Source organism: Ptychodera flava, chromosome 2 (genome assembly GCF_041260155.1).
Source record: "Ptychodera flava strain L36383 chromosome 2, AS_Pfla_20210202, whole genome shotgun sequence".
NCBI lineage: Eukaryota > Metazoa > Hemichordata > Enteropneusta > Ptychoderidae > Ptychodera > Ptychodera flava.
The window spans coordinates 4,506,011-4,520,120 of record NC_091929.1 but is presented as its reverse complement, the minus strand read 5'-3'; the positions used below and the strand labels follow the sequence as shown (position 1 = coordinate 4,520,120).

Here is a 14,110-nt window from a genome sequence, read left to right as displayed (position 1 = left end):
CCTCATTTTTAGCAGCAGACAAATAGAAGAATGGTGACATCAGGGTACGAAGTACTCGCCCTTTATCATTTATACTGGGACCTGACTTGAGCCTTATTTAGCATTCTTTATGTACCTTGTCAACGACCTTTAGTCCACAAAAAGATTATAGCTAACCATGGTACAACGTAAAGGCAAGCGTTTAAATAAATTTCTTGCACAGTATTTTTTCCAATTTCGTTGCAATTTCAATAAATTAATACGGTAACACCCTTGGAAACATCCAACCGAAATTTGAGAATATTTGGGCTGACGGTTTAAGAGAAGAAACATTTTTACTTAAAATGAGAAAAATCACCAAAAATTCAGCAAAAATACAAAACTCAAGATACCTTCCCGATATTCATAAAACTGTATTAGGTTTACCTAAGGTACTTGCACACGAATTTTCAAAGCAATCAAAACAGTGGTTATTGAGTTATTAATTCTTGACCATTGTCACTCTTTCAGCTCATTTGCAAAATTTGGCAATGCGTCATTTTAACAAAATCCCATCCATAGCTCAGGATGCATCAACACGCCTCATGCCAAGCTAAAAAACGCAGTGGTTCTCAAGTCTTTTGAGGTTACGGATATTCTATACGTACATACATACAGACGCCACTAACTTCAGCTTATACGATAACCTCCACTGTGCAAAAAGTGGAGAATCCATTGAGGATTCTTCTGTATTTTGTTCTTGATACTTCAAGAATCCACCAGAATACTACAATATACATTATGTATTCCACCAGAATCCACTGGCAATCAAGCAATGGATTCTGTTGGATACGGAACATAATCCATTGTTTAATCCATTGAAGGATTCTGATGGACACCAGTGTAATCCATTATATATATATTTCAGGATACTGCTGGATTCTCATGTGTAATCCACTGTATATATTACAGGATACTGCTGGATTCTCTAATTTATAGAGAATCAAGAGACCAGTACTTTTGCCTTCTTTGATTACATAATAATGGGAGGGACAGTTGCCGCATATATTCATACTTATGCTTAACCAATTTTTGCAAAACTGTGGCATCTGAAAACTACAACTACAATTTAGATACACAAAATCAAGTTCACTGTAAATGAGTTCTTCTTCGTTCAAAAAGAATGTGTAAATGTTAGTAAAATTAGACAAAGGCAAGATAAAGCATTAAGGAAACTGCACTGATTAACTGTTTAAGCGCCAAAGTCAATTTTTTTCACCTTGTAAACTACACCTTTGTTCATTTTTCAGATTTTTGCCAAAATTTTGATAGCAAACTGTGGCCAATGAAAAATTGTGTTCATCTGGTCCAAAATTATCAGAAAAATTACACAAAAGTTCATAAAAATTGGTAAAATGTTGCGCCATAATTTTTGTTGGAAAAATACAGCACACCAAAGGATAATAAAATACACCAAAATCAAAATTCAGAACAATATACAAATTGTTGATCAACTGTTGATGGACGGAGTGATGATGAATACTTACTTCATCAAAAAAGCTATGAGTCACTGTTCTGTCTGACAAATTCAGCACTGAACTGCTTTTTTGGAGGTGGCCTCTCACTGGCCCTGCCATACTTTCTCCGCAGAATGTAGTCTCTTGAATGAGAATCATTCAGCATTCTCTGATTTAATGTGTCTATAAAGTCATTGAGTTTATCAGATCGCCAAGAAGGCCTGGAGGCAATTATCTTTAGATCTGGCAGGACCTCCTCATCAGACATCAGGTCAGCAGTGACATCGTTCCAGAAGTCCTTCTCATCTTCATGGATCATTGTGCTTCTCCTCTTTAAAATCTGTAGGTAGAAATGATAAACGATGGTTATTTTCAATAATGCAAAGAGTAATACTTATAGGTCACTGTCATAACTAACAATATGGTACATTTGATATTTTAAGAACAACTCTGGTTTCATGACTTATAACTGATTTGAACATATTATGTTGCCTTCCATTCCACCTATGCCAAGGAACATAAGTAAATTCATTTCACTATAGACCATAGCATCCTCCTTCACAGACTTCAGCACACTTTTGGAATAACTGAATCTGCGCTGTCCTGGTTTGAGTCCTATCTTTCTGGTAGAACGCAAACTGTTACTATCAATGGTGTGAGATCAGACTCGTCCATTCTCTCGTTTGGAGTTCCTCAAGGTTCTGTACTTGGGCCCGTCTTGTTTGTCATGTACACAGAACCACTCTTCGAAATTGTCAGAAATCACGGAGTGCAGCATCATGCTTTTGCTGACGATAACCAACTTTATAAAGTCAGCACAATTGACAATATTCAAGTGACAATCAATACTGTGCAAAATTGTATCAGTGACGTCAAAACTTGGATGACCCACAATAAACTTCAGTTGAACGACAACAAAACTGAAGCAATGGTGGTCATATCTCAAAGATCATCTCCAAAATTAACCCCTACCTCTATGCGTGTCGGAATTCTGATATTCAATTTGTTAGAAATGTGAAAAACCTTGGTGTCACACTTGACTGTCACTTGAATATGTCGCTTCATGTTCAAAATATTTGTAGAGTCGCCTACATCCACCTCCGACATATTAGTTCAATTCGTCACTTACTCACTGTGGAAGCCACCAAAACTTTAATCTGCGCACTTGTACTTTCGCGCCTGGACTATTGTAACTCTCTTTTAGCTGGTTGTCCCAAATATTTACTCCAAAAGTTGCAGAGAGTGCAAAATGCTGCGGCACGACTAGTGTATAAGGTCAAGAAATCGGACTCCGTCCAACCTCTTTTGTGTTCGCTACATTGGTTACCAATTACATCTCGCATACAATACAAACTTTCAGTAATCTGTTTCAATTCATTTATTGGATCTGGGCCGCAATACCTTACAGACCTTCTTCAACAGTACTGTCCCTCAAGACAGTTGCGTTCTTCCTTTGATACTCGTGTACTCAAAGTACCTCGTGCTGTCACGAAAAGCTTCGGCGAAAAATCATTTTCCTATACTGGTCCTACGACTTGGAATAGTTTACCTGCAAATCTCCGTCATACTCAATCTTTAGCATCATTTCGTTCTACTCTTAAAACACACCTTTTAAATCTCACACCTGATGAGAGTTCTTTTGTAGCCATGCGCCTAGAGCTCTGCGAGATTAGGCGCACAATAAATATCCTTTATTATTATTACTATTATTTTAACATTGGCATCCTTGTCCAAATACCTTTGAGCACATCAGAACGGAACTGTCAATTTACATTACCCTCAAGTACAGTAAGTTTTGCTTTGCAACATTTTATTTTATTAGTACATTTTTAGTATTATTGTGACAAAATTGTTGACTTTGTGTATCTAATACTAGAAGTAGATTATGCCAACTGTGCAACTCCCCCCCCATACTACAAATATCACATAATTCTTTCTGATTTATACCGACAGAGATTCCCTAATCAAGCCAGGCATAGCTCTCATGTGTAGAAAAAAATGTAAACTACTAAAAATAAAAATGAATATTTTGAAATATACTTTTAGGAAACTCTCATTGTCAATTACCATTGCAAATGATTTTTAAATATTATGCATTATTGAGAGGAGATATAATTTTTTATGTAATTTTCAAGAAATTAAATAACCAGCCATACAGAATAGTTTGAAGTGAAACAGAGATATTTAAAGCACCTGTCTAGTCAAAAAGATATTGATTTTTTTCTATTGACAGGGCTAAGGCAATGTCCATGTTAACAGTCAACAAAGACAGGCCACCTCAGTTACTCATTTGTTTGATTTGAATAGTGTGAAATTTGTAGTACATGCATACTGTTATTTCTATCGCTTTTAAATTTTGATTTTGAAACTTTCACTCTAACTCTCAATATGTACTTTTAATGGATAATAATAGATAATTTTATATATACTTTGTATCATTGTTAGTATATTAAACAGAAAAAGTTCTAAAAATGTCAACCTCCTATGGTACAAATCACAAAGAAGCCATATTAAGCCATAATTAAGCCATATTATCTCTAAAATATTACTCTGTATGGCCTTGGCAACAGACTGGGTCTGTCTAATTCACGCAAAGTGTTTTTGCTGGTGGAAACCATATTTTGGTTTCAAGGCAAAATTATTTTATTGTACAAAATTTGTATGTTCTTCATCAATATTTGACAATTTTCTGTGGCCATAATTTGGAAGAACTTTTGCCTAAGCACTCTAAATTTCAAATCATGATATAACAAATGATCTGAAAAAATACAGCTAATGTACCTTTAAAGCTAGTTACACCTTCTGTTATACTTTTATGGAACATGATGTCTTAAGGGCACAAAGTTGCTCGTTCCGGAAATGCATTTGGTTATTTCAGTTTCGGTTGAAAATCATTATGTTGGTATTCTAACTGAAATATACTCATTAATCACTTGTTATAATTCACCCTACACATGGCCATAACATGTGAATTCTACTTTAATAAAAATTTTGGTACATACTGAAAATTAAATGACGGAAGTAATCATGCACTGTGGTCTTCACTAGGTGTGAGATAAAATGTGACAATCAGAGATTGAACCACTTTAAGTTAAGGGAACAACATACAGTGTTCTTCCCATAATAATTAAAGAATATCGGCCAAAATCCATCAATTTAGGGGAAAAATTAGTCGATACTGTATAAGAAATTCCTGGGGAGAACATACATAATAAATCAAAAGAAACCTACCCAAAATAATGCCAAGATATAAGTGGCTCTGATCATTTAATGAATAAAAAAGTTTGTCAGATGCAAGGTCTACCTCTCTTGCAACATATACATACTGGAATAACACAAATGTGAACATTTGTTTTTTGTTTGGGAGAGGGGTGTAAGCATGTATCTTTCTAATAACACTTGCACATTTTCCATTTAACTATAGGATAAAACAACAAACTTGTGCAGACGACTTCTCTTTCTTTTCTAACTTTCTGGTTTACTCCAAAATCAGTGTTTTCCGATTCTCTAAACTTGACACGGTCGGTGTCAAATCTTCTTTTTACTGCCACTGAGGAGGATAAAAATTGTAAGCTTGAATAAGCATTTTTACAAGGCAAAAACAAAATATTTGTGGTAGTCTGGTTTTACAAGGATGATAATGAGAAATAAGTTTACTGGACTGAATGCTAATCTTGGTTGAACAACATAGCAGTGTGTTACAGTCAGCTGGCAGGTCATGTCTTTTAGACTCGTTATCATAATTTGTAGACTCCCCATGAAGGCAGCTGAGCAAAACATGCAAGAGACCAACACTCGATGATCAATTATAGGGCGCCTTATAGCATGGCTGTCACAATATATCACAATACATAATATTGACAAACTTTCTTGTATTCATAACTCAAATAATTTTCCAGCCACAACCACAAAAAACTTATCATTTCTTGTCATTCCAAAATAGAGCATGTGTACTTTGATCGAACTCTGACAAGCTGTTTTGAGAAGATGTTTATCTTTTTAGACTAAAATTGGCAAAATTCGCCCCAAAATATAATCTTGCATATATCAGCACAGGCTGATAAAATCTCACTCATATTATCCCATATTTTGTGCTTATCGAGTCTGACACCTGATTTGAGAGAAAATGGTTTTTGACCATAAAACATGAAGAATAGCTCCAATAATACCAATGTGCAACTTCACCACGATTTCAACAAACTGAAAAAATACCGCAATTATATGGTGTCGCTCAAATTTGATCAGAAATGTTCCATACCAAAGATCAACAATAAGTGTTATTTCTATCTGTTCAGTGCAGGAAAATTATACGTTGATGTTATGACAATTTCTGCACAGAACAACCAGAAAAACAACAAGAAATATTTAAACCAGAAAATTAAGAATGACAAAAGTAAATAAGGTCTGAAACTTTTACTGAAGGTCAACTTTAGCAACATGCATAGCAGAGAATTTTCCAACCATGGATGTACAAAAATGACATCCATGGTTTCAGCAGATCTGTTAATATGTCACAGTTCATAAACAATGACAGGAAATGACCAATTAGCTGTTTGAGTTACTGCTACTACTCCCAAACATAACAGGTACCCTGCATACAAATATGTTAAAGGTCAAAATCCTCTTATTCAGATGTGTGGGCTGATTCAGTTCACTGCCACCACTCCTGCACATTTGCAGGATTTCCCTTTTGACACAAATGGCAGTAAATTTTTGATATCGCACGCATTTTTATCGCCTTAACAAAACGAATATTATGTGATCTACATATTTATCATTCCATAAGGTATATGATAAAACATTAACGGCCCTGATACGGCTTTTGCGGCCCTTGGTCGTATGGCGTACGGGCCCTCGCACGCTCGGGCCCTTCCACCGTACGACCGACTCGGACTGCAAAAGCTCTATCAGGGCCGTAAAGATTATTCATTCCCTTCAGCATTCTTGGGAGTGGTCTGGCCTGATTATACGTGTAATGTTTGATTTATTGTACTTGCTCTACCACACTTGCCAAAGTTTGTTTTTATGGAATAAATTTCTTATTAGTAGTCTTATTCACGATTTCATCACGGCAAGTCATGCACCTGAAGGGCGTGCTGAAAAATGTCTGATATATTAAAGTAATGAGCTTGAAGAGCACGATGAAAAATATTGAACATACAGATATCTCTGATATATGTATGCTTGATATGTTAAAGTTGGGCGTGCTGAAAAATATGACTGATTATTAAAGTTACGCGCCCTTCGGGCGCGCCGAAAAATACAACTGAATGATGAAATTTGTGGCTGACACTAGCATTTTAGGCAATGATGAGCCTGTGTCAAATTCAAAAACACACTGACCCCCCCTATTGGGCATTTCAAAAACATGGTGACCCCCCCTATCACCAAAGTCAAAAACAGGGTGACCCCCCCATGAATCCAACGGCCCCCCCAAGGCTGAAGAAACAGACCAGTCCCTAAATCTGAAACTACACCTGATACCAACCTCACCCTGGATATTACATCTGCTGGAGGATGCTATGGCTACCGTAAGGTGGTGGTCTGTGTATAAAATAATTCACCTCGATGGCAGGGCGCTGGATTACATTTGCGCGGAGGTGAAAAACAAGGGAGGTGGTGACGGATTCTAACGTCTTAAATTGATACATTGTAACTGCATTGCTGACTGTGTGTTAATTGGCACGGATGCAACCCCTGACTAGCGTGATGAGAGTCTCACAAACAGCCAGGCATGGTACACTCGCAGCAATTTATAAGTTTTACTGCCAGTGCGTCACGGTGAGTTCCTGGATTAATTCATCTAAACTGTCCATACTAACGAAAGTTGTAAAGACATTAAGATACTAAATCCGCTTGTTTTTCGAAAAAATATACAGCTGCTCATGTGGCGGTGACATCTTAAAAAATTGCAATCGCACGTAACAAAACAGAGTGCACAATTACATGTTGACCATATATAGACACGCCCTCTTTTGGGTTGACCACCCCCTCCACACTATGGTAGTGCCTTTTATAAGGCCTGATTCTCGGGGTTAGATTTAAATTAAGATGTATACCTAGCTTCAAATTGAAGTTACAGCCTCGTTTCCTGTGGTATTTGACATAATTTTCATTTTGGAAACTTCAAAATTGACGTGCCTTACTAATACAGTTAAATAAATGATATATTATATTTAAATCAAAATGTCTGTCTTAATTCCATTTTTTTCCCCCGAATTAAGAGAAACTATTAATTTCTTATTTGGTGTGGCTATTCCGTCCTGTTCTGTTTAGCTCATTCCGTTCCGAAATTAGTGTAAGCCTCCCACCAAAGCCGTATAACGCCGGTAACACAGAGCCCTGCCATGCAGAGCAAAGTGTGACCTCTATCCGTATGATACCCCTTGCCGCTGATGCCATACCGTTTATCAAACATCTCTGTACAATACTTGAATCGCAAGCGTTTGAAATGCAATTCAGCTCCCGTACTTACGTGTACGTGTTCGTGAAAACAATCTAAGATACGAACAAGAAAAATGAACGTTTGTGTAACTACTACCCCGCACTATGCTAAGGTGAATCATCAGTTTACCTCAGCCATGGTGATAGAAGGACTGTGCCTCAGCTGACGAATGGGATAAGAAAACCCAAGCTCTGCGTGGCAGGGCTGTGTTTTACCAGCAATATACGGAATTCGGAAGGAGGCTGTATGACCCCGGTAAAACGCAGCCCTGCCACGCACAGCTAAGCAAACCCATGCCGTGAATTACCTGTGGCTTGTGCAACACTCTTTCGTTCCTCGGCGGTTCGAAAAAAAACAAGCTCTGCATGGCAGGGATGTACGTGTGTTACCGGCGTTATACGGCTGTGGTGGGAGGCCATACGTATAACGCTGGTAACACACAGCCCTGCCACGCAGAGCTAAACAAAAACGTGGTCTAGCGCTTCCAGTGCGGTCGTTTTCTGACAATATACAATATACATTTTTACGTCTCGTATGACCCTATGTCGTATGACCCTATGTTGACACAACTGTCACACTACACATGATCTACAATACATCGAAATTAGTGCGATAAATTTATCATTTCAGTCGATTCGAGTATAATATGATCAAGCGTAAGCTTACCTCTGCGTGGCATGCGCCAGGCAGGGCTGCACGTGTGTTGAACACACAGTCGTGGCATGCACGCAGAGCTACATATTGTAATCGGCAGTATACAAGTACTTACATGGGAGAGTGGATTTCGCAACTCGAGGCAAATACGTTATCATCAGCTGTGGCCCTACAATGGTGGGAATTGGCTTGAGTAAGATGTATACGGCGCCGCGTTGAGGTAACTTTCGCCAGGGGTTGCACTGCACATTCACCATACTGGTCACACGCCGACCGTGTGCCTTCAGCGAAACATTTGCTAGAGTACAAATAGGTCCGCTTTACACAGGCATATCCTTCCATGACAAGCAATCAAGTATGCCATTCTCGGCTTTATTTTGACAATACATCAAAGTAACTATTTTACAGAATGCTTTATACAATATAAGCCAAGACTCCTAGCACATTAAGCTGTCAATAGTAGTGTTAATTTAACTTCGCTACACTTCGCTACACTTGTTCTTGTTTGCATAGAACTTGCACCTCCTTTCTTGAATGAGATGAGACAAAACGAACAAAGAGGTGAACTCAGCAGTTTTTTTTAAAGGAAATTTATTACAAAAATAAAACTAATCACTAAGTCTAGGGATAGAATACAAACTGTAAAAGTGTGCAGGCTACTTAGCTTAGCTGGTACGGCACTATAGGCTCCAGAATCAGACACCGACACAAAGTGAATAGTCCTTTGACTTGCTTGCAGGGTTGAGGTTGATCAAAAGCCCGCGGAATAAGTAAAGCATGCTGTGAAGGTCTTGAAAAATTTTGAAATTAATACTGCTGGAGTTTCCAAAGTCTTGAAGTAACACGCACGAGACACTCATCCCAAATGCCTGAGCTGCAAGCCTGCTGCCCTAGTATTTATACTTTAATGGTTATATAAGAAAATGTAAGGACAATCTAGAACTTTTATCGGTATGCTAATTAGTGCTCTAAAGTATCCCCACCTGCACGACTAATTGAATTTCGAGAAGGTTCCAAACAGAAATAACTGAATGCAAGGTCATGAGGTCATGAAGGACAGTGACCTTGAGAATGTTCAAAACTTATTAATATAATGTTATCTATACAGATTTCAGCAAGGTTTTTGATAGAACTGCTCTACAAATTACAGTATTTTGGAATTCATCAGAATATATGAAATTGTTAAAAAGTTATTTGAATAATAGACAGCGATGTGTCCTAGTAAATGGAGCAGCATCAACTTGATACCAGATAACATCTGGCATGCCACAAGGTTCCATTCGTAGGGCCTTTGTTACTTCCATTATACATAAATGACTTGCCGATGACTATCTGTTCAGCCATTGCTGTTTGCAGAAGATGCAAAACTTTTCAGTCGTGTTAAAACTCTTGATGATAGCAAGCACTTACAAAGTCTGTTGATAACCTTATTCAGTGGTCAAAAATTTGGCGCTTAGATTTGAATGCTAGCAAATGTAAGGTACTTACCATCACCTTAAAAAGAAACATATTAAGTTTAATTACCATGTGGATAATTGTTTGCTCGATCATGTTTCTCACATAAAGGATTTCGGTACCATTTTGATTCCAAACTCACTTTTGTTCACCATATTGCATCTATTGTAGGTGAAGCCAATCGCATAATTAGTCTCACTGAACTCATTTGAATTCAATTTCTGATAGTCAGGCAAAACGTATTGAGTCAATTCAGAAACGTTTTCTTAGATATTTACATCGTCAGCAGGGATGTCACAGTGACTCTACATCTAGGTTAAATTGTGACTGTAAATTGCTCTGTAATTTATTTAAAATTCAACCTTTGTTCTTGCATAGAAAACTATTTGCTTTTATGTTTGTGAGTAAATGCCTTTTATCTTCCTATGACTCTACAGATTGTACAGGTTTTTATGGCTTATGCGTCAATAGATCCATACTCTGATAGACATTGACCTCTATTACATATCCCTTACTGAAAAGTTGATGTTACCAAAAATGGCCTGATTGAACGTACATCACGACTTTTCAATGATTTGATAGATAAGGTTTGCAAGGTCGATGTTTTTGAAAAATATCATTCAACCTTTAAAGAGATGTTAATTTGTTTTTGTCAGTGTTTGATGTTTAGAGTACTATTTTGTTTGTTTAAATTTTAGTGTCTTTTATCCCTTTCTTTATTTTCTCGCCTGTAAGTACCTGCCTTATGACGCTGTTGATGAGCAAATAAAATAAATTAAAAAAAAATATTTAACCCAGGTCATGAGTGTGGGGGGGGGAATGACATAAATAACACACCCCTCTTCAAAAAGGAAACTTTTCAAAGAAAATTCTTCCTTTCACAAATGTGATATTTAATAATAAACAATAAACTCTAAATACGAGAGAGGCAGTCTGCAGTTAAATTGTTTATGCCCTTGAAATGTCTAATGTCAAGGTTAAACTACGAACATTAAACTCCATCTTAACGATCTCTATTTTTTGCCTTTTAATTTCTGCAGAAAAACTTCAAATGTCTAATGTCAAGGTTAAACTACTTTAACATTAAACTCCATCTTAACGATCTCTAATTTTTGCCTTTTAATTTCTGCAGAAAAAAAAACAAGAGGGATATGATCAAGGGAAACCAGTATTGGGTGATTCGGTTATATTAATAATCACACAATCAAGTTGTATGCAGTAACCTCTGCGCTTCAAAATTTTGAAATTTCAAGCCTTTTTATTAGTTTTTTGCTCTGGTACGACAACACAGACTTTATAAATGCTTCGTGCCTACTTCGGTTTGGATGTCAATTTTACAGCTACTTTGAAGACGCTTTACATGGTGTTTTTCCATTTGTTGTTCCTGATTCTTCGTGTACTGGGACAGTGGACAGGCAGGTACTCTTACTTTTACATAACAAACACTTGACAAATGCTTGATATGCGCTTAGCATATTTACGTATATTTACGTATATGGAACACAATATTAATTGCATACGCAACGTATATCTTTGTATATGGAACATTCCAATACGTTGATATGCGTAGCGTATTTCTATGCAGATCATAAGTATACGTAATGCAGATCTTTGCACACTAAGTGTACACTGTAGTTTTGCATTTTATTAGTATACGTACGTGTATACTTAACGTATTTGACACATGTACAGAATCAGTATATGTGTATATATTGTTGTATATCAAGCATTTTGCCCAGTGAAAAGAGTCTGTCATCCATTTCGTTATTGACTACCTTTTGATGTCATCGTTAACTCAACGTGTGAGCATTCCAGGCCTGCTGTAAATCAGTGCCGTCATTAACGGGCAAGTTTGTTGCCCTGTCCTCTACTACAGCAATAATAAAGCTTCATTTAATGTGTTGTTGTGAGACGGTGACATTCATACCAACCCAGGTTCCACTTCAGAATTAAATCCACATCGTAACTGTGGCTCTACAACAGTCCTGATGTGTAAAAGCCATCTTTTACCAGAATACACAGGGATTGCAAACAAAACTCTGTGATTTTTATGTCAACTTGTCGGACGCTTTCTTGATGTTTTTCCTCCTGACTGAAACATGGCTGAATCCACATATATACGACAGTGAAGTTTTCGATCTGGACACTTACACTGTATACCGGAGAGATAGGATCGACTCGCCTTCTCTTAGGAATGATGTAGGAGGTGTTCTAATCGCGCTGAAGTCGAAATTCATATCACGTCGTTGCTCGGAATTCGAAACTTTAGCCGAAATTATCTGGGTTGAAATCAAGCTTCCAAGAGAGTCTATATATATATATATATATATATATATATATATATATATATATATATATATATATATATATATATATATATATATATATATATATATATATATATATATATATATATATATATATATATATATATATATATATATATATCAGAATTTACTACCCGGGTGACGCATCAAATTCTGTTATCAATGAACTGGATAAATCACTTGAACTAGTTCATAGGTCAAAACTGCCAAATGATATCATTTTGGTCAGTGGAGACAATCTCTGTGACATTATCCGGTCATTTTCTTCTTCTGATATAACTGAGCCTATGTCATGGTCTTCTTCTAGATCTGAGCTTTTTTGAATAGTTTTGTATTTGAACATCGGCGTTTCCAGTGTGTTGATGATTTCGCTTGTAACGCGGATTATTGGACCTTATTTTCTGTAACATTAGAAGATGAACAGATGTAGAAGATGAGCCTATATTTACAGATTTAAACGACCTCACTTCACCATCCAATTATCCCAAATTAGTTCCAATCGTGTTGTGTATTGATCCAGTAGTAAACTCAGCTCAAAAGGCTATTGTAAGTGTTTGTAACTAATACTACTAGTGCACCACAGAAATCAAAAAGAATTATATATTATTACAAAAAAGCAGATTTTGATAATTTAAATCAAACCCTTGCCTGTATATCATGGAGTATTATGGCAGACACAGCTGAGAGATGTGTGTATTGATATTATTGATATTTTTATGATCTGTTGTTTTCTGACATAAACGACTGTGTTCCTCCTTGATTTGATGAAGATCTCATTTGTTTATTAGAGAGACGGAAGCTCTCCATCGCAATTATAAGAGAGATGTTGACTCGTATGCCAGCTTTACTGAAACACATGCTAAATTTAAGAAGGCAAGAACGAGAAAGTACAAAGATTACAATGCCAATATCGAGCATGACATTCAAAATAATACCACAGGCGACCCATTAAGTATTACTGAGTTTTTCACAGTTTTCTCTATCATTTTCTCTTCTTTCTTCATGCTCTCAATGATCACAGTAAATAAAATAAATGGTTATATAACCTAACCTAGCCTCTGTGACTCTTTATTTATTTTACACTCCATTACAAGGACGTATATCTCTCATACACACATGTTGTGATTAATTAGTCAACACAACTAATTATGCTAATCCGTGGACTTATCAGAGGTTAGTCAACATCGGAAAGATAGTGATGTTAATGAAAAAGGGGAAGGTATGAAGATCTTGGGAAATGTGTCTCGAGGACGTCCGTAAACCTAGTGGACGCTTATATATTCATGATATGCGCAAACAAACACTGCTCATTATTCAAAAATAAACGGGAAGTTGGATCGAAGGAACGCGGAAGTGTCGTTGCCAAGCGCGAAATTCAAACACAACTAAGCAGACATGGCCCTGCTCGATGTAACAAATGTCACCAAGAGAGTATCGACCGACCAAGCAGAAAAGATCGCCGGAGTGGCTGTTTTATTACGTGGTAAGTTAAGTTAGATGTATGCTTCACGTCATCGTTTTCGGAGAGTGTATAAGCCAAGTAAAATTTACAATACGTCGTGAAACATTAGCCTAATTAGCACAAGCACGCGCTGGAGAATTTTTGCCGCCCACTGTGAATTTTTTAAACCAGGCACCGTCATTTCTCTGCAGCACTATATGTCTTGCGGTAACATATCGCTATTTTCTTTTTCAAAGTACGTACCAGCAACAGGCCTTTGACGCAAAAGTCGGTTGTTTTCTGTCATACGGTA

At 36.9% G+C, this 14,110-nt stretch overlaps 1 long non-coding RNA gene across 1 annotated transcript in view; it reads right to left on the bottom strand.

The window, feature by feature from the left end:
• Positions 1-1,558: 1,558 nt before the first annotated feature.
• LOC139151753 (uncharacterized) overlaps positions 1,559-14,110 on the bottom strand; it is a 69,453-nt gene continuing 56,901 nt past the window's right edge. Inside the window, exon 3 of the long non-coding RNA XR_011556487.1 lies at positions 1,559-1,815. This is a non-coding gene — a long non-coding RNA (uncharacterized lncRNA). The remainder of the gene's footprint in view (positions 1,816-14,110) is intronic.